At 46.9% G+C, this 23,858-nt stretch overlaps 1 protein-coding gene and 2 long non-coding RNA genes across 4 annotated transcripts in view; 1 reads left to right on the top strand and 2 right to left on the bottom strand.

The window, feature by feature from the left end:
- The window catches only part of LOC143696637 (uncharacterized), a 268,836-nt gene that overhangs the window by 24,242 nt on the left and 220,736 nt on the right, over positions 1-23,858 (bottom strand). The gene's annotated exons all lie outside the window — the stretch shown is intronic.
- LOC143696632 (uncharacterized) lies at positions 10,277-17,970 on the bottom strand. The gene is made up of 2 exons (XR_013186026.1): positions 17,817-17,970; positions 10,277-11,772 (listed from the first exon to the last, which is right to left on the bottom strand). It is a non-coding gene; the product is annotated as an uncharacterized LOC143696632 (long non-coding RNA).
- The window catches only part of DYRK1A (dual specificity tyrosine phosphorylation regulated kinase 1A), an 81,751-nt gene continuing 74,668 nt past the window's right edge, over positions 16,776-23,858 (top strand). Inside the window, exon 1 of one of the 2 annotated variants that reach the window (XM_054628432.2) lies at positions 16,776-16,904. The gene's annotated coding sequence lies outside the window, so the exon portion shown is untranslated. Of the gene's footprint in view, positions 16,905-16,980; positions 17,410-23,858 lie in introns of those variants that run through there. The other variant, XM_054628431.2, reaches the window with a different exon arrangement.

The raw sequence follows: 23,858 nt of genomic DNA on the forward strand, positions 1-23,858 counted from the left end.
TGGGGTGGATTTTCTAAGTGGACAAATGCAGCAGGCTCCTGACAATGAGAGGGCTCAGTGCCAACAATTCCAGCTTTTGCTCTGATGCTCAAACTCTTCCACTGATTTCACTGAAATCTTCCAAAATAATTCAGTGGGAGGTGGATACCCTGCAAATTTAGAAAAGAAATCCTGTTACTGGGAAATCCTGTTACATTTTTGTAAGGCCATGGGCAATGGTTTTAAATGGACAGAGGGCAGGGCTGGATGGGATCTTGGGAATGAAAAATCCCCCCTGGCAGGGTGGGCAGGGCAGGGCTGGAATTCCCAGAGCAGCTGGGGCTGCCCTGGATCCCTGGCAGTGCCCAAGGCCAGGTTGGACCCTGGGACAGTGGGAGGTGTCCCTGCCAGGGCAGGGGTGGCTCTGGGTGGGATTTCAGCTCCTTCCAACCCAAACCACTCTGGGGTTCTGTGATGAGGAGCTCTGGATTAATGAAGAAATGGTTGGCAGCTCTTCATCACTTCATTTCTCTAATTGTTACTGCTGTTGGTTCCTGCATTCATTCCTGTGTTCAGCTGCAAGAGCAGGGTTAAATAAATATATTCTGGTTATTCCTGACTTTGTCACAAAGAATTAACCACCAGGAGGGTACAGAATTTGCTCAAATCCATTTTGGATGTAACTGCACTCGTGGAGTCAACCAGATCCAAAATTGACTTGGATCTTCATTTGTTGTTTTCGATTTTGGTGAGGCAGAACTGAATAAAAGAACTCCAGTAACAAATGAACCTAAACTGAAAGCCAAGGGAAAATATGTATTAACTTAGAACCATCCCTACATTTGGTTTTATTCCTGATTATCACAGAATCCTCATGGAATGGTTTGGGTTGGAAGAGACTTTAAAGACCATCCAGTTCCAAACCCTTCCACTTTTCTACCTGATTGTTTCTGGGGCATCATTTAAGAAATAGATTTAAATTATTTGGAATAATTCCATTTCTGTATTTGTCTCAACCCAGAGCTGAAATGGATGGATTAATTGGTTTGGAATGACAGCATTCCCCATTTGGGATAACCTAGGGAAGCTGGGGTTACCCAAACTTTTTTTGGGTACCTAGAACCTATTTTCCTTGGTTTTGGGGTTTTTTATTTTGAAAGTTTTGAAAGTTTTGAAAGTTTTGGAATCTTTGCTCAGAGGACAGTGGTGTAGAATCACAGAATGGTTTGGATTGGAAGGGATTTAACTGCAGGACTTCAATGGGAGAAGTTCTACAGTTTATACAAAATCATTCCAAAACTACACTTTTAAGGAGCTCAGAGATTATGAATTCTAATTAAAAAGTAATTTCAAATCTTGTTGATGTGTTGGACAATTTTGAGATCATTCCATGGTTTCTGTAAGCACATTTGACAAATTGTTTTTACACCAAGGAGAGGGGAGAAGAAAAGTGATGCCCTGAAGAACAGGAAATAAATGGAAATCTATTCTTTTTGGTGGAGAAATCAGCAAATCCCACAAATTCTGCACCACACAAGTGAAAGAAGAAAGAAGAAAGGTAATAAAAAAAGAAATTAAAATCTCTGCACCACATAGAGGGACTGCACACACATTAAATCTCACCAATATCTTCTAAAATGTTTCCCCACTGCACAGAAATTTCCTTTTCTTTAAAAATGATGTTTTAAAGTCGATCAGACTTCAAAGAACTAGTAAGAAAATACTGAAGAAGGCAGCAAAATAAACTTAATTATTCACATAGCAAGGTGAGAAAAGCTGATTGGGATGAAACAAAGCTGGGGGAACATCCAGGAAAAAAAGTCTAAAGAAACTGTTTAAATGGAGAGAGGTACAATAAAAGGAAAAAACCCCATAAATTATAATGATATTGGTGAAGGATTTTTAAAGGTATTTAATAATGAACTAATTTTCCAGCCAAAATACAGAGATTTACAGAAGGGAATTCCCTCAGAGGAACTGTCATTAGATACTTTAAAAAGGGCTTGGACTGGCTGAAAATTGCACTGAGCTTCACTTGCCACTCAGGAGAATTAGCAAATAAGGAAAATAATGTTATAAAACGTGCAGGGATGACAAAAACAGTGGGTAAAACAAAACAAGTGGTTTAGACATTAAAGAAAAGAGTATATTTGGCAGGGAAAGAAAATAATGACTGAATATCCTGAATAAAAAGTACTTAGAAATCAGAAAAAAAAATTAAAGAATTAAATAATTAGGTATTAATTAGGTAATTTTTCCTAGTAAAAGGTTGTTACTGGATGTTGAGGGATTCTGAATGATGATGGGCAAGCTGATATCTTTAAAAATGTCGTGGTAAAATAAACTCTATACAAAATAGTGAATTTTGCAGGCTTGTGTGTGAGAACTGATGGATACGGAGAAATTGTTTGGGAATTTATATTTATTTTTATATTTTATATAATATATATATTATAAATATATATATTTATATATATTTATATATAATATAATATAATATATATTTTTATTTATATATAATATATAAAATAATATATATTATAAATATATATAATATAATGTATAAATATAAATATAAATATATAATATATATTTATAAATATATAAAATATTATATATATTTAATATATAAAATAATATATATTTTTTATTTATATAATTATATTTATCTTTATAATTTACATTTATTTACATATTTTTAAATAACCCATGGCAGGATACAGGTATGGAGAATAAAACCACAAATAAATACAAAATAAGTGCACATTCCAACTAAAACTTGTATATTCTGCCAGCAGCAATGAATTATAGTATACAGTGTTAAAAAAAGGTGTTTGTGTTTTCAAATAATATTAAAATAATAATGAAAGTTGAATGAAAAATTAAAATTGGCTGACTCTTTGAGTGCTGATAGCCCTTGAAAAGACTTTGGGATTTATTGGAAAATATTGGCAGGTGTATTAAACAAAAATTGTGGTGCCCAACATTTATGTGGAAGCAAAGTTTTGTAGTGACCTCAAAGGGGACTGGAATGGAAAAATAACTTTTTAATTTTTTTTTTTTAATATTTATTTGATACCAGGGGGAAAAAATTGTACCAGGGAGTGATCTGCACACCCTCAGCTGTTTACATTTCCTTGTGACATAAATAGCTTTTGAAACTCCAAGTGTAAGGTTACAATTCATGGCTCAGTTTTTCCTCCTGGTTGTAAGGAGTGTGTAACTGGGGTGCTCATGGCAGGGTATTTCCACCCTCCCTGCTCAGGTGGTTGGAGCTTCCTCAGGCAGTGAACACAGATTTTTTTTTAGGCTTTTTCTTATCAAATAGGAGGAAAACTGTGTAACTCAGCCCTTTAAAGAGATTTTTCCATTATAGATAGGGCACACCAAGCAAAACTGTTGATTTTATGTTTTTAATGATATGTTTTCAGTATTTCAGATTGGAGTAAGGGACAGTATGGAAATTATTTTTAACTTTCAGAGAAGGCTGGACAGGGTTTGGAGCAGCCTGGGACAGTGGGAGAGGTCCCTGCCAAGGCAGGGGTGGCACTGGATGGGCTTTAAGGTCCCTCCCAACCCAAACATTCCATGGCTCTGTGATTTCTGAGCTGAGCTTGAGGTGGCTCCCAAAGCCAAATCCTTTCTGTCAGGATCAGGAGCAGAGTGGGCAGGGCCCAAGGAGCAGCAAGGTGTTAAAGGAACACACAGAGAAAGCAAAAATCAGAGAGAAATCAAAATTCCTGTTCTTGCCTCTGAGTTCACAGTGCCAGAGTTCCACAGAACCCCAAATCCCTGAGCCTGGCCCAGCCCTGCCAGCCCATGCAGTGCCAGCTGTGCCCCATGGGCACCTTGTCCCCAGCCCAGAGCACTCAGTGCCACCTGCAGGGGACACCTGCAGGGCTGGGCACTGCAAAGCTCCCTGGGCAGCCCCTGCCAAGGCCTGAGCTCCCTTTCCATGGGCAAATTGCTGCTGCTGTCCAAGCTGAGCCTGCCCTGGCCCAGCCTGAGGCCGTTCCCTCTGCTCCTGTCCCTGTGCCCTGGGAGCAGAGCCCGACCCCCCCGGCTGTGCCCTCCTGGCAGGGACTTGTGCAGAGCCACAAGGGCCCCTGAGCCTCCTTTGCTCCAGCCCCAGCCCCTGCCCAGCTCCCTCAGGGATTCTGCAGCCCCTGCCCAGCTCCCTCAGGGATTCTGCAGCCCCTGCCCAGCTCCCTCAGGGATTCTGCAGCCCCTGCCCAGCTCCCTCAGGGATTCTCCAGCCCCTGCCCAGCTCCCTCAGGGATTCTCCAGCCCCTGCCCAGCTCCCTCAGGGATTCTCCAGCCCCTGCCCAGCTCCGTTCCCTGCCCTGGACACGCTGCAGCCCCTCCAGGGCTCTCCTGCAGGAGCAGAATTGCACAGAGCTCTCAATGTGAAATCTGTGTTGTCCCAAATCCATGTTCTCTCAAATCCCTCTTGTCCAAGAGCTGAAGCACTGCCTCCCTGTGTTCCCCACGAACCAGGTGGAGCAGGCAAACAGGAAGATCCATGGTTAAGTGCTCCCAGGATTTCCTGGGACAATGAGCTTCCCAGACAAAGCACCACGTGGAAAATAATCATAAAGAAGCCTTTATGCAAAAGAAGCAAGAGAAGAATGGATCAAAAACTGGCAGGATGAGAGGAAAGAAATAAAGCAGCACTGAAAGGTCACTTTTCAGAGAAGGGGAGGTCACAGGAGGAGCCTGCAGGGAGCTGTGCTGTGCCTGGTGCTGCTTCATGCATCCCTCATGATCTGGAGAGAGGGGCCGGGCAGGGACACACCACAGCCTGCTGAAGGAATTGAGGTGTTCAGGTGAAGGAAAGGCAGAGGACAAAGTGAGGTGCAGTTAAAGGGCTTGGCTGGAGAACTGAATAAAAACCTTACAAGAGTGAAGGACTGGATAATAAAATGGCAGAGAAAAATCTGATGTAGTAAAGTAGTGCACACTACTGAGCAGGGAAATTCTGTGTACATAAGGATGGGCTCTTAGCTGGTTTTACACTCTCAACTGAGATCTTTGGGTTCTGATTAATATTGCCATGAAAATATCAGCACAATGTTCCCTTTTAGTGAGAGAAACAAATCAAATATTTGGAATTATTAAGGACACAAAATAAAGAACAAACCAGAGAACACTGCAGCACACCTGCCCTGGTATCAATCCATAGTTCTCTGTGCATGGAGCAGTGTGTGCAGTTCTCTCCCAGACATCTTAAAAAGGATTCCAGGACCTGAAGGAGCTGACAAAAAAGCTGGAGAGAGACAATTTCCAGGGGATGCAGGGACAGCACCCAGGGAATGGCTGCCAGTGCCAGAGGGCAGGGCTGGATGGGATCCTGGCAATGAGGAATTGTTCCCTGGCAGGGTGGGCAGGGCTGGCATGGAATTCCATCCCTGGATCCCTGGCAGTGCCCAAGGCCAGGCTGGACACTGGGGCTGGAGCAGCCTGGGACAGTGGGAGGTGTCCCTGCCATGGCAGGGCTGGGATGATCTTTCAGACCCTTCCAACCCAACCCATTCCATGATTCCATCCCTCTGCAGATCATCCCATTGTTTGTGGCTGCTGCAGTTGGTATGACATGGACATACAGAAAAGCCTTGCAAGACTTGAGTGCAAAGGGGAAGTTCAAGCACTGAGTCTTTGATAGTTTTTAAAATTTTCTTGCTGTGACATCATTGATTCTAAACCTTTAACTCTGTTTTGCCCCCCCTGCCAAGGGCTGATGTCCCCTCAGGTTCAGGAGACCTGCCCTGCTCAGCCTGGGACAGTGGGAGGTGTCCCTGCCATGGCACAGGTGGCACTGGGTGGGCTTTGAGGGTCCTTCCAACCCAAACATTCTGGGATTTTTGTGTTTCTGGGATTCTGGGATCTCAACATGCCAATTCTGAAAAACAGAATTTTGGAGCAAACTCCTCCTCCCAGCATTGCCTCCCAGCCTCAGCCATGGCCTTCAAGGACAGGTGAGGCTGCTGCAGAGAGCCCTGGCTTTGGCGTTTAGGACACTTGGGAAAAGGAACAGCAAATCCTTGGAAAAGTTTCCCAGTAAGGAATTTCCCCCCCATGGAACAGATCCATGGAAAAACCTTGTGTTGTTGTCCCTTTGGCTAAGAAGGTGATGCTCAGAATCTGGAATTGGGGTAAAAATTAACACCACAGACTTGGCATATTTACTATAATTTATTACATATCAATTTCACTGCCTTGAAAAGCAACATAAAAAAGACAACAAAAAGTTCTTTCTTGTGACAATTTAAGCAAGAAATATTTTTTAGCTGCTGTTTTCAGCCTTTGAAACTTGAAGTTGCTTATAAATTTCCCCGACCAAAATATTACCCTTCCAAAAAAAAACCACCCCAAATTCTCCTTGTTCCTTCCACTTAAAACAGAAGAAAAAAAAAAGCTAGGGGAGTTTTAAAGAATAAAAATCAGCCTGAAGCAACACCCAGGACAGGAAACTTCTTCCAAGCAGTTAAAGCTTGGCAAACCTGCAAAGAATGGAAAACAAACAAGCAAGGATCAGCTGAATGTTTGTCTCAGCCTGAGTGTTCTGGACACACACAAAACCTCCCAAAGTACCTCAAATCCCCAGAAGAAGGTCAGGAAGTGTTCTCTTCCTGATGTTTCATGTGTGCTCTGTCCATCCCAGATACAAAGTTCCTGTGTATATTTGAGCATTGGTTTTTATGTATATAAATGGCATTAATTAGTATTTCATTAATGGAATTCTTCAAAATGCATTAATTTAGACTTTTCTGTGTCAAAGTTGAGATTTACATTGCTCATACACCTAGAGTGGACTAGTTTATTTTAGCAGAATAAATAAAATAAATATCCAGAGTAGGTTATGTTACATTGATTTTTTTTAAATATTTACACTTCTACAGGTGCATTTGGCTACTTGGAATTTTCTCAATGCTTTTCATTTAGCTTTGTTTTAATTTTTAACTGGAAATCTTTATGTTCTGCTTGAAATTTGGGTTCAGCAGTCCAGTTTCACCTCTTTGAGGTAATCCCTTTCAAAAACTGCTCTGTCAATATATCAAAATTCAGTTGAGATTTATTGTGAAAAGATTTGCTGTTATGCATAGGTTGGAAGAGGGAAAAACAACAGATTGAGGGGATTTTTAAGCTTTTGTTTTTCAAAACTGGGTTTTATAAATCAAGAGAGAAACTTTTGGTTTCTGGGAGCACGAGTGTTGTGTGTCCTGTGGATGTGAGCATTCAGGAGAGGATATTTGAGTGGAAAGAGATAAAACCCACCATCTAATTCAATTTATTCATCAACCTGATGGGCCCTGCACACAAAAATATCAAATCCCTGGAGTAATGGTAATTTTCTTCTCCAGAAAGGAAAGAATTGGTGGGCAGTGCTGTTACACAGAGCAGAGTGTGGTGTGGTGCAACCCCTGCCTCAGAGAGTTTCCTGTGCAGCTGCTGCTCAGTGAAATCTTTCCCAGCTCCACAGATTTGCCAACTTCAGCAAGGCCACTGGACAATTTCAAACCCAAAAGATTTCTTGGGAAACAAATGAAGGTTTATGAAATATCACTTAAACAAGCAGCACACCTCATCTTCCATTGTGCTGCCAGTGCCTGCCAGTTGTCCCCAGTTTAAACCCATTTTTTAATATTCCCTATTATCAGGGAATCATAGATCCCAGAATGGTTTGGCTTGGGATGTTAAACTCATCTCATCCCACCCCTGCCATGGCAGGGACACCTTCCACTGTCCCAGGCTGCTCCAAACCCAATGTCCAACCTGGCCTTGGGCACACCCAGCTGCTTTGGGCACCCTGTGCCAGGGCCTGCCCACCTTCAGGAATTGTTCCTGATATCCCACCCAATCCCACCTTCTGTCAGTTTGAAGCCATCCCCCTTGTCCTGTCACTCCTTTATGGTCCTTTCCAACCCAAACCAGATTCTGTGATTCCACCCCACATTTGTTTTTGGGTGCTGGACCCTTTGCAAGGTTTCCTGATGTCCTGAGACCTGACAGCCAGGACATCTCCATGGCTGGTTTTGAAGTCCCCCTGGCACTTCTGCAGCTGAGGGTCCCTGACAGTGACAGTGGGAATAGAGAGAACTGAAGCTTCTTTGAAAGGATGGAGAACTGTAAGGTTTTCTGGATTCCTCCACCCTTTACACTCAGAGGGAACTGGGGCCTGATTTCCCCATGGCTCCAGCCCAGGTGGTTTGTGTGCCAGCAGGTTCAGGTGGTGCCCAGCGCTTCCCCCTCCGTGGTGTTGTGCCCTCTCCAGAGTTCCAGCAGCCTGGGGGAGCTGCCCTGGGAGTGCTGCAGGGATGTCCCTGCCCTGGGAGCACAGCCCTGCCCAGAGTTATTTTGGGAGCTCCATCCTGGCAGGTCCCTGTGGAATTCCAGCAGGGATCTCAGCAGAAGGTCAGCACTGACCTTGCCTTGCAGCTCCCTGGAATAGCTCCCAGAGGGGAAATGCAGGCCCCAGAAATGGTGCCCTATAAAAGAGGAGTGCTGGCCCCCAGAGCAATTAGCCTAATTAGTGATGCCACAGAGCAGCTCCAGGGCCTGGCAGTGGGGACACCCAGGAACTGGAATGCACCTCACAGGGAGGGGAGGTACACACAGCTCCTCTGCAGAAAATACAAACTCTTTGTTCTGGTTCGTAATCCTGAGTGGATCAGCCTTTGATTGGAGCCTCAGCTCTTGCAATGGTTTTTTATTCCTCACAGGGCTCAGCCACCTTGGGCAGAGGTGGTGAATAAAGAGATTCAGAGAAGTTCTGGGAGCTGGTGGCTGGGTGAGGATTGATCCTGGCTAATCACTGAACCTTCTCTCACTTTGGGGAAAGCTGAACTGTTGTGGGAAGTTTCACCTGACCATCAGGAAGAACTTGGCTGTGCAGTGACTGAGCCCTGGACTTCTCTGGGTACCCTGTGCCAGGGCCTCACCACCCTCAGAGCAAAGAATTTCATTGTAATCTCTGATTTAAATTTACTCTTTTCCAGCTTGAGGCCATTTCTCCTTGTCCCATCACTCCATGCTCTTGTAAAAAGTCTCTCTCCATCTTTCTTCTGAACTGGGATGGGATGGAAGATCTGGGAGGGAAAAAGGAACAGACAACAAAGCACTTCTGCTTCTACTGAAGAATGACTTCTTGGCCTAATGAAGTTCCCTAAGTGACAATTTTAGGAAAAAAACTATTTAAAATTCATCACAATTTCTTTTTCTTTGCTAGCAGGAGATTGATCAAGTGGACACCAAGCAGAACTTACTTCTAAGAACTTTCTTGAGTGATTTGTGTCAGGATACCACAAAGATCATGGTCTGGAATTTCAAGAACAAAATCCCTGTGGAAGCTGCACAAGGAGCTTTCTCCTGGCAGCAAGAAGCAAGTTTTCATTTTGGCCAGCAAAGACACCAATCCTGCTGCACCAGAGAGCAGGGAATTGGTATGGAAAAGGGAAGGGGCCAATGAAAGAGGAATGGGATTTTAATGGAATTGAGGACAGTTTTTGACTCTTCCAGGAATTCTGACAGAGAAGCAAAAGCTGGGCATTGAACAGGTGTAGAGCCAATGATGTTACAGGCAGCAGAACCCAAGATTTTTAAAGAGCCATGCATTGTACTGGTCCTTTTGGATAGGAGGGGAACTTTATAAATGAACCTTTTTTGTTTGTTTGTTTTCCCTGTTTTCTAATGCAGGGAAACCAGATTCCTCTAAAAGTTGGAAATTGAGGGTGTAGAGACATACTTGACATTGTAGCACCTGATTTACAAAAGTTTTGAAGAATCATAATTCTTCAGAATGCCCTGATTTTAACAGGAACTGTTCTGCACTCCCACAAATGTATTTATCATGGAAAGTGCTCTTAGGAGGACTTCTGGGATTCAGCTTCCAATATGCACTTCCCTAGGATAACTAACAGAGCCTTTTTTTTCCCTGGAGACTTCTTCCCCAGAAACTCCATGGTTTTGGGAAGGATTTTCACAGAATCACTGAGGTTGGACAAGATCTCCAAGATCATCAGGTCCCAGCTGTGCCCCATGCCCAGAGCACTCAGTGCCACCTCCAGGTGTTCCTTGGACACCTCCAGGGATGGGCACTCCAAACCTCCCTGGGCAGCCTCTTCCAATACTTAACAACCATTTCCATGAAAAAACCAAAAATCCTCCCGATGTCCAGAAATTCCTGCCTGATGTTTTAAACCAGAAGAGAAACTTTTCATGCTCAGGAGCGTGATCTTCACCGTGAGTGTGAACACCAAGAACAATTCCAGGGATTATCAGGGAGAACTCAAAGAAATGCACTTTTTTTATTTTTTTTTTTGGAACAAGGCTCATCCAGCAGCAGTTCCAGGACCTTCTGGTCCAGAGGCGTGCCAGCCTACACAGTGTGCAGCTCCGGCTGCCAATCCAAAGCCGGTACTATCGAAGCCGGCTCTGATGATGACTCAAAAGCTGATCTATCTCCATCCCAACGGGTTACCATGGCAACCCCTCTGGCCTAAAAAGAGCTGGACCACATCAGTTCCTTAGCAGCACCTTTTTGACAGGCGAAACACAAGCTGCTGCCTCCAGATGATGGCTTCATGTGGAACTGAGGCTGGCTGGGAGCTGCCGCGGTGCTCTGGGAAGTGCTGATGATGTAACCCATGGAGGAGAACTTCTGCTGGGACTTCACTTGGGGTTGTCACCCTGTTCTTCTGAGTTCTTCTAAGCCTTCTGATGTTTATGTTCTTGTAAGGAACTTTCTCACACAGTTTTATGCAAATAATTATTTATATTCTTGTAATGAACTTTCTCACCCAGTTTTATGTTCTACATAAATTATTGTTCTACATTCTTTTCTGCAGGAGGAGAAATTTGATGGGCTGTTGGTTTGACCATTGGAGAGGTGGCACTGTTGTTTTCCAATCCACTGTCACTTTTGAAAGTCTATAAATGTTCAAGTCAGAAATTAAACTTCTTCTTTTTACCTCAGAAGTTCCAGTATCTGCACTGTTTTATTTTGTGTCTGATAGTGACAGGGGTGTCATGGACACATTTTATGAAAAATCATTTTGCCAGGATTTTTCTCCTGAGAAGCTGAGAGGCCTCAGGAATGAAATGCAAACAATGATTATCTGCTGCTGTGGAATGCAACAGGTGCATCTGGGATTGGGCTCATGTGGTTGTTTCTAATTAATGGCCAGTCACAGTCTGGCTGTCTCGTACTCTCTGGTCAGTCACAAGATTTTATTATCATTGCATTCCTTTCTATTCCTTGCTAGCATTCTGATGAAATCCTTTCTTCTATTCTTTTAGTATAGTTTATCATTTTCTTTTAATATAAATCACAATAAATCAGCCTTCTGAAACATGGAGTCAAGATTCTCATCTCTTCCCTCATCTGGGACCCCTGGGAGCCACCACCACACAGGGGCCCAGCACCAAAGGAACTGAGCTGTGGGGTGGCTTTGGTGGAGAAACACAACTGCAGAATCTTTCTGTATTTTGATGGAATTCTTCCTGAAGATCTTCCAGCTTGGGCCTGGTGACCTAAGAAGGCCCCTCTTGCAGTGGGATTATTGGAATTGCTGGTGGTCCGTCACAGCATCAAAACCTGTACCCAAAGAAAAATGTGGAGCTCTGGAAAAGTCAGGGTGCCCATGGCTGCTGTGAAGGGAGCCTGGAGTTCAGGCAGAGCTGGAAATGCTCCAGGAGGAAAACTGCAGGGCTACAAGGGCAGGTGGGATCAGGGAATGAAGCCTTGCAGAGCCCACAGTGAGAGGCAGATGGGCCCCTCTGCTCCACACAGGAAGGCTGGAAAGGGAAAAAATGGGATGTATTACCCATAATCACACTCCCCTGCCATAGAATCATAGTTTGGGTCAGAAGGGACATCAAAAACCATCCAGTGCCACCCCTGCCATGGCAGGGACACCTCCCACTGTCCCAGGCTGCTCCAGCCCCAGTGTCCAGCCTGGCCTTGGGCACTGCACAGATCCAGTTGCTCTGGGCACCCTGTGCCAGGGCCTGCCCACCCTGCCAGGGAACAACTTCTTCATATCCCAAACCTAAATTTCCCTGTTTCAGTTTGAAGCCACTGCCCCTTGTCCTGTCACTGCAGTTCCTGATGAGTTCTCCCTCTCCAACTCCTCTGTAGCCCCTTCAGACACTGGAAGGTGCTGGGAGGTCTCCACACAAGCTCCTCTTCTCCAGGCTGAGCAATCCCAACTCTTCAGCTGTTGTGTTGTTTCTTTTACATCTCTTCCATTTCTCTAGGATGCTGTACATTATTTCCTCTCTTAGAACTCATTTCTCCACTCTCTTTCCTCCTCATTTTTAATGTGTTTTTTTTCCTTATTTTTTTCTCAGTTTATCTGCTTATTATTGGTTTGGTTTTTTTGGTCCTCAATATTCTGCTTTCTGAGGGTTGGTCTCTTAGGAAGAGAAACCCAAGTATTTCTTACAAGCCTGTCCACTAATTCATGTAGAATGTACACAACCTCCTGTTTTCAAGCACTGCCAACCTCCTTCAAGTGGGGAGTTTAAAAAAAGAACTATCAAGTCTTTCCTTCTTGGCAGTCCCTCCCTTCCTAAAGAAAATAAACAAGGAGTAAGATTTGATAATTTTTGATAAGCCAGAACTTGGATTCCCTTCATCCAGGTCAAAACTCTGTGCACAGTTTCCAGGTGAGGCAGGATTCTGGTGGAATCCCAGCCTGGAGGATCCCTAAGCTGAGCCCTGAACCTCCAGCACAGAACACAAGTTCAGTTCCTGACAACCCTTTCCTCCTGACTTTTTCCTCCTGATGTCCAACCTGAACCTCCCCTTGCTTTTTAATAAAATGGATATTGAAGAGAACACTTTTGTACCATGCAGGTTATTCATTATCCAAATAAAATTAACAAACCAAAAAAATCTAGTTGTTTGTGCTGGAAAATAACATTTTAAAAAGATGCCATCACCTTTTAAATGACATTTTATCTCTGCCCAAGGTGCCAGAGCTTGGGTATAGCCAGCAAAATAAAAGTAGAGGATGACTGAGCAAATGCACAAACTCTTGAAAACTCTGTAATATTTTTAAGTGTTAGCAAAATAAACCCTCAAAACCTAACAAAAACCCCAAACCCCAGGAAGTTACAGTAATGCAGTGAAGAGTGTAACAAATTTCTGTGAGCTTTGTAGTTACCTACACTGAGCAGCAGAGAAACTGTTCTGTCACTGCCATCACACAGGCCAGGAAGAGATTTTAGAGGGGAAAAAATCCTCGGGGAATGCCCCCTCTGAGAGTGGAGCTGCTCTTCCTGACTGAGGGACTGGGCAGAGGTTGGCCTTGGAGATCTTGGAATTGTCCATGTGGGGAGAGCCCTCCAGGATCACCCAGCCCCACCGGCATCACCCCAATCCCTGTCCCCAAGGCCACATCCAGACTGCTCTGGGACAATTCCAGGGACTCCAAACCTCCCTGGGCAGCTCAGCCCAAGGCCTGACCACTCTGCCAGGGAAATTTTCTGTCCCAATCTCCACCCTGAGCCTGCCCTGGTGCCATTTGAGGCCATTTCCTCTCCTCCTTTCCCTTGGGACAGGGCAGCAGAGCCTGACCCCCCTCACTGCCCCTCCTGGCAGGGACTTGTGCAGAGCAGTGAGGGCCCCCCTGAGCCTCCTTTGCTCCAGGCTCAGCCCCTTCCCAGCTCCCTCAGGTGTTCCTGTCCACATCCCAGGACAAGAGCCACATTCTGGCCATGCTCAGAGTCACTGAGAGAAGCATCAAAAGCAGCTCCAAGTGACCTCAAATCTTTCTGGGGCTGAGGGGAATGAGAAAGGAGCACTTAAATCACAATGCTCCCAAGCACCTCCCACGGCTGGAAGGTGCAGTTCCATAGAGAATTCCAACTCACCAAACACCTCACTGCCACTCCTGGGGTGGTCCCACGATTCCCCTGTGCACCCCATCCCTGGAGAGGGACTTTTCACAAGGGATTTGGGAGACAAAGGGGAATGAATGGCCTTAAGCTGAAAAAGAGAGGTTTAGATGGGATATTGAGGAGAAATCCTTCCCTGGGAGGGTGCCCAGAGCAGCTGGGGCTGCCCCTGGATCCCTGGCAGTGCCCAAGGCCAGGTTGGACCCTGGGGCTGGAGCAGCCTGGGACAGTGGGAGGTGTCCCTGCCATGGCAGGGGTGGCACTGGGTGAGTTTCAGGATATTCCTGTGCTGGGAGGAAAGGCTGGCACAGCTGGGATTGTTCACCTGCACAGGAGAAGCTTTGGGCTGAGCTCAGGGTGGCCTTGCAGGGCCTGCAGGAGCCCCAGGAAAGCTGGAGAGAGACAATTTCCAGGGCATGCAGGGACAGCACCCAGGGAATGGCTTCACACTGAAAAATTACAGCTTTAGATCGGATATTAGCAAAAATTTCCTCCTTGTGAGGATGGGGAAGCCCTGGAATAGAATTCCCAGAGCAGCTGGGGCTGCCCCTGGATCCCTGGCAGTGCCCAAGGCCAGGCTGGACACTGGGACAGTGGGAGGTGTCCCTGCCATGGCAGGGGTGGCTCTGGGTGGACTTTAAGGTCCTTTCCACCCCAAGCCACTCTGGGATTCTGTGATCGCACAATTTAAGTAAAATTCTCAACACTTCAATTATTTGGGGGGTTTTGGCTGTGGCTGCATCCGTCTGCCAATCCTTGGCTGCTTATTTCCACCTTTTAAGCCAAGATAAAAAAAAAAAAAAATTAAAACAGGAAGAAAAAGCAAATGGAACAAGTAACATGTCCTAATTTCTCCAAGGAGGCTGGCTGGGAACTGAAATGACTAGATTAAAGTATAACACATCAGAATTAAAGTATTAGATAAAGGCCAGACTCTACTTTTTGATCTTTGTGGGCATTCCAGAAACTAAAAATAATAAAAAAAATACATTAAAAACCCCCTGTCACAGATTTAGGCTGGAAGCACCGATCTGGCAATTCCAAGGGGAAAGGAGCCTTCCATCAGCAGCTCGAGGCTCCCACACTGGGCTACTTAGAGTGCATATTTTAACTCAGTTTTTGGGAAATATATTGATTTTTGAGGGGATGAGGAAGACCCCTGGATGCAATTCCAAGGGGAAAAGAGCCTTTTATTCTGTGATTCCCTCAGCACCTCAAGGCTCCCACACCAAGCTACTTTCAGTGCGTTTTTTACCTCATTTTAGGGAAATATGCTGATTTCCATAGGGGGGTAAGCAAGACCCCTGGATGCAATTCTGAGGGGAAAGGAGCTTTGCCTCAGCAGCTTGAGGCTCCCACACCTAACTCACTTCTGGGGGAATATATAGATATATAATTATTTTGGTGTTGTTTTTTTTCCTGATGAGAATTAGAGAAGCCCTGGACTGAATTCCAAGGGGAAAGGAGCCTTCCCTCAGCAGCTCAAGGCTCCCACACCGGGTGACTTTTAGTGCATTTTTCAACTTGTTCTTGGGGAACACAGATTTTCTGAGGGGCCAAGAAACACCCCTGGATGCAATTCTGAGGGGAAAAGAGCCTTTTATTCTGTGATTCCCTCAGCACCTCAAAGCTCTCACACCAAGCTACTTTCAGTGCATTTTTAAAATCATTTTGGGAGAATATATTGATTTTCAGAGAGGGGGTGAGAAAGACCCCTGGATGCAATTCTGAGGGGAAAGGAGCTTTGCCTCAGCAGCTTGAGGCTCCCACACCTAACTTGCTTCTAGGGGAATGTATTTTTTTTTCCTGATGAGAATTAGAAAAGCCCTGGACAGAATTCCAAGGGGAAAGGAGCCATCCCTCAGCAGCTCAAGGCTCCCACACCAGGTGACTTTTAGTGCGTTTTTTAACTTGTTCTTGGGGAACACAGATTTTCTGAGGGGCCAAGAAACACCCCTGGATGCAATTCTGAGGGGACAGAAACCCTCTAGAATCCTGTGACACCCCCAACACGTCGGGGCTCCCACACCGGACGACTTTCGGCACATTTTCCAACTCTTTTTTTGGGGGTGATATTTTTAAGCGGGTCGAGAAAGACCCGCGGACGCAATGCCGAGGGGAGGGGAGAGGAGCCTTCCCTCAGCAGGTTGAGGCACTCCGGGCTCCTCGCAGTGCGTTTTTTGAACGGTTTTTCCCTCAGCAGGTTGAGGCACTCCGGGCTCCTCGCAGTGCGTTTTTTGAACGGTTTTTCCCTCAGCAGGTTGAAGCACTCCGGGCCCCTTGCAGTGCGTTTTTTGAACGGTTTTTCCCTCAGCAGGTTGAGGCACTCCGGGCTCCTCGGAGTGCGTTTTTTGAACGGTTTTTCGGGCACGTCTCGGGTTCCGAGGGGGCCGTGCCCGGCCCTGTCCCTCCCCACAGGCGGCGGCGGGCGGGAAGCCCCGGCGGGCTCGGCCTCGCGCTCCCGGCGCCCCCTGCGGGCCGGGGCCGGCACCGCCTCAACCGCCGGGTCCCCCCCGTCACCGGGAATGGCGGCCGCTCCCCTTCCCCGCCCCGCCGGGGCCATCCCGGCCCGCAGCGCCGCCGACACCGTCACACGCCGGAGGGCGGGCGGGCACGGATGAGGAAGGAGGGGGAAGGAGCCGTTGCCATGGCGAGCGCGGCCCGCCCTTGCCTCCCCACGTCAGCGCCGTCTCCCGCCCGGCCGCGGGTGATTGACAGTTGCTATGGCAACAGGCTCGCCCCCGCCGCCATTTTGTCAGTTGGTTTTTTTTTTAAATTTAAAAAAATATTTAAAAATTAAAATAAAATAAAATAATAATAATAAAAAACAAGAGCAAATAGCTCAATTTCCGCCAGAATTCCTGGGGTTGTTTTTTTTTTTAAGTTTTTTTTCCTTCTCCTTCTTCCGACCTCCACCGCGAAAGGAAAAGGAAAAGAAGGGACGCAAAAAAAGTGCGCTCCGAGGGTCCCGCCGGGGATGCGCGGCCGGGCTTGAGGCGGCGGCGGCGGTGCGGGAAACGAAGCCGGTTCGTGAGGAAGAAGGGAGGGAGGGAAGGAGGAGCGGGCGGGGAGGGAGGGAGGGGGAGGAGGTAGCGGCTGGCAGGCGGGGGAGGGAGGGAGGGAGCGAGGAGTTCCCGGGGGCTCGGTACGGCGCTGCGCTTCCCCCCATCCCCTCCTCCTCCTCCTTCTCCTCCTCCTCCTCCCGCTCCTCCCGCTCCCCCCGCCGCTGTCCCCGCGCTCCCGGCCGGGGCTCAGGCCGCCGATCGCAGCCGAGCCGAGGCGAGGCCGAGCCGCCGCCGGGCGCTGCGCAGGTTTGGACCGCGCGCCATTTTGTGAGGGCAGCGAACAGCCAGAGCCCGGCCGGGGACCCGCCGGGCCGCCCGGGCTCCCCTTCCAACCGCGGGCAGAGCCGCGGCCCGAGGGAGGAGGAGGCGCCGCCGCCGCCGAGGCCCCCGGGGAAGAGCGGGAGGACGCGCCCGGCGCTCGCCCCGCGGAGGGAGAGGCCTCGCCCCGGGAGAAGCCGCCGCACGGGTGAGTGAGACGCCGCACCGCGGGACGAGCCGGGGCCGCCTCGCCCGGGCCCGCGGCGGAGGGGCCGCAGCGCTTCGCTGCCATCTTAGAGCGGGAGCGGCGGCAGGGCCGGGATCCATCCCTGCCCGCCCCTCCGCAGCCCGCGGCCTTTTTCCCCTTGGAGCGCGGCTGTGCCTTCCCGGGCCTTGGGAGCGGCGATGGAGGAAGGGAGCTCGCCCGGAGCCTCTCGGTGTTATGCGCAACGCCCTGCGGTGGGCGGGTGCGAGGGCTCGGGCCGGGCTGGCGGCGAGGAGGGCGGCAGGACTTGGAGCATCACCTGTTGTAGGGGAGGATTGGGATGCCCCGGCACCTGTGAGGGGCCGGTGGGGCGGGTGGGGAAGGTGCCGGGGAGATGGGGAAGGAGTTACCTGAGCGAGGTGCCTGTCATCCCTTCGGTGGGGGTGGGGAGGAGGAGGGAGCAGCGTTGGGAATAGACACAGGGACACGCAGGGACACACGGGCACAGGGACAGGCAGGGACACACGGGCACTCCCCGGGGAGCTGCTGGAGGCACCGGCCCCGGAGGTCTTTAGGGAAAGGCTGGACGTGGCTCTCGGTGCCCTGGTCGGGTTGACAAGGTGGCCGTAGGTTGGGCTCGATGATCTCGGAGGTCTTTTCCATCGTGAATGATTCCCTGGTTCCATGTTTGAGTAGCCGGCCGCGGCCTTTCAGGGATTCAGCTTTGTGCTCTGGAGGAACTGGGGCTCTGCTCGGATGCATTGGGTGCTCCTCTGGAGTGGCCACAGTTCCCTCCCGCCGCCGCGGGATCACTAAACGCATTTTAAAGTCCTGCAATTCGAAATTTAGAAATTTGTGAATCTCAGTCGGCTTTGAAGTTTTGGGTTTAGCCCGTCCAAAGGGCTTCTTTGATCATGTCTCTAGATTGCTGCTGTTACTTAGTTCTCGTATTACTCCACAGCCATCGGGGGAAATGAACATTTATTGTTGTTTAAAATCAACGAAGACGGAGTAACTGACTCCAAAATAAATCGACAGGCGTGTTTTTGACAGCCATCCTGGTTGAACCCGAATGAGAGTGTGCTGGTAACTTTTGCCAGGAGGTCCTTGCAGTCACACTGAGGTGGATGCAGTTTCATGGGGGCCTGGGTTTGAACAAGTTAACAACTTTTTTTTATTATCTTCTTGGTGTTTTCCTTACCTTTTCCTCAAGAAAGGTGTGTCAACTTGAAGAACACTTAGATGATATCTGGTGATAAATTAGGAAATATTTAGTTTCCGGTAGTGTTTAATTCTCTGCCTGTAACCAAGCAGAATTTAACCTCCCTCCTTGGAATAGTCTGTAGCCCTAAAAAGTTTTGGTAAACTTGTTTCTCTCTTTCTCCACGCCGCCCTTCTCCCAACCTCTGTAGGTTGGATATTTTTGGAAAATTAATTATACTTTATAGAATTAGAATAATAACACTGAAAATAACTCTGAGCTAGTATTTGTTAACTATTATCTATATATATTTGGTGTGTGTATATATAGATACTTTTGTAGGCTACGCTTCATGTTTTTGGCTTACATGAATTATTTAGAACTAGACTTTTTATTTGCAGTCTGAAGTAGAATATGTGTGTGAAGTGTTAAATTTACATTTTCTGCTGTGAATTAAAAATTCCATCCAAGTTTATGAAGCTTATTGAGTTTAATTCATAGCTTTGGAATATTCCTTGGGTGAAGCAAGTATATCTTGTTCAAAATTGAAGAGCCAGCGGGGTTTTCTTAAGCCAGGAGGGCAATAGGTCATGAGTTTGATATTGTTTCCAGGCGTACAGGTAGGCTCGGTTACAGGAGCAGCGGGTGTTACAGTTCCTGCATCAATACTTGGGTGGATTTAGGACTTGTCATTGGCATCCCCTCCCCCGGCTGGACAGTGACGAGGATAATTTTACCTGCGAGCAGCCAAGAGCTCTCCCGTTCAGTGCCGATTTATGGGCAGCGCTCCCTTCCTCGTGTGAAACACCCGGGGCTCACCGGGAATGGATCCAGTCTGGGGGTGCTGCAGGGTGGCCATTAACACCTGATGGCCATCGGAGACTTTGCAAAGTGCCTGACAGTTAAAACAGAGCAGCAGAGCACCGCTGCTGTCCGGGAAAACTGTGCCTTGGTGGAGCTTTTCAAGTGACATTTAATTAGGACAGACTTGCTTACATGTGCCACATCTTGGAGTCATGTTTGAAACTGGACCACCTGCTCAGATGGTATGTGGAAAGAATAAACACTCCAAAACGGAGCTTTTATTTGCCATGCAGGCATTTCACAGCTTCAGCTGAGCTCAACTGGGTGCTGATTTGAAGACTAAAACAATTGGTACCAAAAAAAGCACTTTTTGTTGCTATAATTAGATTATCTTTTGGGAATTCCTCTGGAAACCTGCTCATTTCAGGTGCTTTTGAGCCTGGCTGTGGGACTGCAGGTTGGCAGTTGTGTGACAGTTTGTGGTTTGGGGTGAGAATTGCAGCCTGGGACCTGTTTAGCCTTTCCATGGTCACTTTGAGTGCCATTTGGAGAGCTGTTCTCCACATTAAAGTACAAAACTTTCTGATACCTTTATATTATGGGAGTTGTATAACTTCTGAAATCCTTTTGTAAATAGATCTGTTGTTGTAGAACAGGATTATTTACAGAGAACTGCTGCTTTTGTCTTTATAACTGAGTACAATACATTATTTGTTGAGTTTACAGTTTCATCTCTGCAAAGAGGTTGATAAGAAATACATTTTCACAAAAATTATGTAATAACTTTCTGGCTACTCAGACTCTGATGTTTATGCAGTGAGAGTTCTTTTTTGTTCTAAGACTTTTTTTTGTTATTTGTTATTATTTTTATTATTTGAAATACTACCAAAAACCTCTCTGAGCCAACTGCTTTTCTTCTGAGGGGAGAAAGAAGTAATCAGGAGAAGGGGAATGCTCCTCCTTTCCTTCCTCACCTCCACGGCTCCTTCAGGAGGAGGCTTATGGGAACTGTAGTCTTTGGATGCCTTAAAAACACCAGAGAAACTTTGGAAAATCAGGAATGGTTCCTTCCACCAAGAGTTGCTCCATATGTGGGGTTGCCCAGTGCTGGCTCTTCAAGGTGACACAAGCCAGCAGTGGAATTGCAGTGATTGTCCATTGCTTTATCCATCTTTTGGGGAAGGAAGGTAAAGTTCTGCCTTGAATTCTCATTTATCCCAGAATGGCTGGGAAAATAACTGGGCTGCTTTTGCTGGTACCAGTGGATTTGATCCCTTCAGAGCAGGGCTCTGCTGGCTCCTCACCCTTGGTGTGGCTCACTTTGAAGGGTATTGGTTTTAGCATCTCCTTATTTATTCCAAAGTGTCCTGTCCTTAGGATTTTTGGGGAGAGTCCCCACTGAAGGGCCAGGGAAATGTGGGGGACAATTCCCAGCAGCTCTGCCTGCACCCAGACACTGGGAAACTCTGGTGAAAACCAAATCTGTGAAATTCCAGCGCTGAGTTTTGAGTTTTGGACAGGCAGGGAAATGTTTCTGTCACTGCAGCACCACGAGCTGACACCTATTTGTAAACATTCTCCATGCAAAGTTTCCAGCCCTGGGTAGCACCGAGTACCTGAAAGTGAAACTGAGTAAATGAAAGTAAAATGAATTCCATTAAGTGTCAGTTTTGTTCCAGCTGTGAGAGACCAAGCTTTCAATTGCTGTTACATAAAGTTCCAAAGCCTCTAGCATTCCTTTTTCCCCCCCTTTTTCTTTTCCCCCAGAGGCAAATAAAAATAGACTGTGTTGTGAGTCAGTTAAAGGAATAGTTAATAATACATTAATACCTCTTTGTGTTGAAAAGTTTCCTTTTTCTTTCTGGTAACTGTTTGGATGGTGAAATAAGAGAGGGATGGAAATGTACAAATTGATTTCTGATGGCAGAGTCATTCCTTCAAAAATAATGGGAAAAAAATCAGACTGAATTATGTTGAGTTACTGGAAAAAATCAAATTAGTAGGATGACTAGTTCACAAAAACATAAGTAAATAATTTTAATAATTAAATTGAACTTGCCAGTGAAACTTTTAAATCTTAGTGTCCCAAAAACCTGTTGTTCACTGGTTTTGTGGTTTCCTGACTGCAAACACATTTCATTTCAGATCCCCATTCCCTGTGTGTGTTCAGCTCATGATTTGTGCTTCTGTGAACTCCATGAATTGCCAATAACTCATTTACTGTGCTCCTGTTGGAACACCCAGCATCTCCTTTATAGAAAGAGCAGTTTTGTGCCCCTGGTCTCAGTTGGAGTTTGAGGAAGGGTTAAAAGAGGAGAGAAATATTGTCAGGGAAGTGAATGTGTTGGTACTTCCTCAGTTCTGTATTTTCCTGGTCACTGAGAGTTCCCTCACACTGATCTCTGCCCTGTCTGGTTGTAACTGCAGCTTTGCCCTGCTCACAGCTGTAGAACCACATCTATTCCAATTTTTAAATGCAGTTTGAACAGGACTTGCACATTAAATGCATAGAGGGTGTGTGTGGTCACAGACAAATCAGTTTCCACCACTCTTTCAACATCTGATTGATACTGGAAGCTCAGTAACTTTCCAGGATCATGATTCTGGCTTCTTTATTGTTATTCTTTCCAACTTGTGGATAATTAGGCATTAATGCAATGCTGTGCCAGAGTTAGTGTTAGAAATACATTGATTTCTTTGTTAATGTTACAAGATCTTGGGAGTTGTTATTGCTATAGAAGTTACTCATGAATACAACAAGCACTGGGTCAGTGTTGTGACATAACAGCTTAATGCACATTTTTCACCATCATGAGATGTTCCTAAGCTTAGAATCCTGTGCTCTTGTACTTGGGGTGACTTTCTGTCAATGTCAGAGTGTTCCCTCAGAAACTGAGATTGTTATGGCAGGCTCTGTGCAGGAGCAGGAGCACTCCTGTAACTGCTGGCTGTGTGTGGGATTGCACCTGGGGATCTGTCTTCCCAAGAAAATCAGATTTTTCATGGAATCCCAGGATGGTTTGGGGTGGAAGGGACCTCAAAGCCCAGTGCAGGGACACCTCCCACTGTCCCAGGCTGCTCCAATGTCCCCAATGTCCAACCTGGCCTGGGCACTGCCAGGGATCCAGGGATGGAATTCCATCTCAGCCCCTGCCCACCCTGCCAGGGAACAATTCCTCATTGCCAAGATCCCACCCAGCCCTGCCCTCTGGCACTGGCAGCCATTCCCTGGGTGCTGTCCCTGCATCCCCTGGAAATTGTCTCTCTGCAGCTTTCCTGGGGCTCCTGCAGGCCCTGCAAGGCCACCCTGAGCTCAGCCCAAAGCTTCTCCTGTGCAGGTGAACAATCCCAGCTGTGCCAGCCTTTCCTCCCAGCAGAGCTGCTCCATCCCTCTGCCCATCCTGGAGCCTCCTCTGGGCTCTCTGCAGCAGCTCCAGCTCCTCCCTGGGCTGGGGCAGCTCTGCAGGTGGGGAATCACCTGAGGGGCTCAGGGGCACAATCCCAGTCCCTTCCCAGCCCAAGGAAAGTTCTGGGCTAGGAACACCCTGAGCTTCTCAGCACCCAGCACCCCCAATCTCCTGCCAGGGCTGCTCTCCATCCATCCCACCCAGCCTGGGCTGTGTTTGGGGTTCCCCATGGCAGCTCAGGCTCTTGGCCTTGCTGGGCTCCATGGGGCTCTCCCAGCCTGCTCAGGTCCCTGCCCTGGGTCTGTCCCACACAGCTCCTGTCCTGTCACTTGTCAGGGTGCCATGGGTCCCCCTGTCTCTGTCCCTGACAGAGGTTTTAAACTTTAGCTGAAGTCAGGCTCTGTCCAAAGGCTCCAGATTTCCTGGCTCTCTGCCCCACAGTCAGAGGCAGTAGTAGGTACAACTCTGGTAACAGTAGTAGGTACAACAGTGGTAAACCTTAACCTTGACCCTAACCCTAACAGTGGGTTAGGGTTAGACCACTTACTACAGCTTCTCTTGAAATGGTTCTTGGAGATCCTCAAACTTTCTGCAGTGGTTTATTATTTTTAAGAAACTTAGTATATATTTATTAATTGTAAAGATTAATTATAAACTTAATTATGAAGCTTAAATTCCAAGTGAATTTATGTCTTTAGTGAACTATCTCTGCTAGAGACAGCATCACAAATGAGTCAGTTGAAGTCTGAGTGAAAAGAGTACAAGAGATGTGTTGTACAGGTAAAGTTTCTATAAGGACAATTAAGAATTGCATGAGTTTGTGTTGTATTAATCAGAGACCCTTCTTGGGATCTGATTTCTGTTTTGGTTTGTGTTTACAGCATGGAGTAAGTGGTGTTTGTTTCTGTGTCACATTTCCTGACTTGGAGGTCCCTGTCCACTCCTCACGTGCTGCTCCACAGAATTTCTGGGGCAGCCTTGGGGAAATCCCCGTGTTTGTGGTTTGCTGTAAATAAAAAGGTTGTGAGTTCTGGTAATTA

The sequence above is a fragment of the Agelaius phoeniceus genome, chromosome 2 (assembly GCF_051311805.1).
Source record: "Agelaius phoeniceus isolate bAgePho1 chromosome 2, bAgePho1.hap1, whole genome shotgun sequence".
NCBI lineage: Eukaryota > Metazoa > Chordata > Aves > Passeriformes > Icteridae > Agelaius > Agelaius phoeniceus.